This window comes from Triticum dicoccoides, chromosome 1B (genome assembly GCF_002162155.2).
Source record: "Triticum dicoccoides isolate Atlit2015 ecotype Zavitan chromosome 1B, WEW_v2.0, whole genome shotgun sequence".
NCBI lineage: Eukaryota > Viridiplantae > Streptophyta > Magnoliopsida > Poales > Poaceae > Triticum > Triticum dicoccoides.
Window position 1 is genome coordinate 369,514,250 of NC_041381.1, and position 1,862 is coordinate 369,516,111.

A 1,862-nucleotide genomic window follows, 5' to 3' on the forward strand; every position below is an offset into this window, starting at 1 on the left:
TATTTAATGGAAAATGCATTGTGGGAAAACAAGACTGTAGTACACTTTGTGCTCCAGACTTGAGCCTTATCTGCACCGCTCTCAACGGTACAAAATTTATAACCTTGGAGCGATAGTGGCACGTAGATTACAACACAACGTTGGTAGTGGATATTTTTTTGGTGGAATTTACGCCACACACTTAGCAAGAGAGCTGGGTGTTTCACATTGGCCTTATGACCCCATCCTACCCACGCAGTACCTTGACTTTGATGCTATGAAACGTCATAAGATCCTTAGTGGTGAACCACATAATTTTACTTATAATCTATTGTTTAATAAAAGGTCCATTGTGGACACATTTTTGCCCGCACCTGCTCCCATTGATGTTCACAGAAAGGGAAGATATTATGTTCTTGAGAGCGAGGCCCGAGCACATAACGCGGCAGTTGTGGCTGCATGGCAGGCTGAGGCATCCGCACCGAGAGCCTCCGTGAGCTATCACTCCGACCATTATGCAGATCACTAACGGATTACCAAGTTAGGCCAAAAGCCTAAGCTTGGGAAGTACGTATTTCCACCGACATTACTTTCATGTTCACACATTTCATTCTAGTTGTCGGTATCCACACTTTTTCATTGTATTATCCATGTTGGATTTACTTCTTCTCCTTCTTATTGTGTATTTGAAATACCTTAAGAAAATACAAAAATACTTCCTGCTTCTTTTTTATTTTTCTTTCTAGCGTAGTTAGTTGTAGCACTAAAAAGAAAACCAAAAAAGATTTCCTTGTTCTTCTTTTGCTTGTTGGGAGATTTCCCATGTAAATAGTTTTTCTCATTTTTGTTTTTCCCTCTTATTTCTCATTCAAGAAAAAACAGAAACTCCAAAAATATTTCAGTGTGTTTCTCTGAATTTCTTTTTCTTTCTGTTGAGTCTTACCGAGGAGAAGACCACGATGAAAATGTTGAGTGGCTCTCATGTGCGTTATTGTCGATCTAATAAAGAGCATGTATTACCTTGTCTTCTCCTTTCGAATTAAATGTTTGCAGATTCCAGCTTGGTCCATGGCCCTCTTGTACTATTATTATTTTCACGTCGTTCGGTCATGCAAGTGAAAGGCAATAATGACGATATTTGATGAACTGGTTGTGGCAGAGAGAAACAGGTATGAACTCGACTTGTTCTGTTTTTGTAAATATGTTTAACCTAGTGTCCATGATTCAGCCTATTATGATCAAACATGTTTGCAATGACAATTAGATATTATAGTTTCTCATGCCATGCATAAGTATCTAGGAGTGGATAATGATTTATCTTGGATGTCAACATTGCGTTAAAATGATTGTGATGTAGTATGATGATATGGTATCCTCCTCTGAATGTTCGTGTGGCTTGACTTGGCACATGTTCATGAATGTAGTTGAATCAAAACCAACATATCCTCTATGATATTTATGTTCATGGTGTTCATATCCTACTCATACTAGTATCCAATGTTACTTATGCATAATGCATGTTCATGACCGTTTTTGCTCTCTAGCTGGCCGCTTCTCAAACTAATTGCTAGCCTTCACCTGTACTAAGCGGGAATTCTATTTGTGCATCAAAACCATGAAACCCAAGTTATTCCAGATGAGTCCACCATACCTACCTATATGCGGTATTACCCTGTTGTCCTAAGTAAATTTTCATGTGCCACCTCTAAAAATTTCAAATAAATATCCTTTTTGTGTACCTGGATTGTTCATAGAGCAACAGGAGGTAGTCAGTATCTACCATGCTAAGCGGGTTATTCTCATGATGAGTGTTTATTCACTCATCCTTGCACGAGAGGGGCGGTAATAGGGATTCCCAGTCTCGAATTCAAATTGCAAATAAT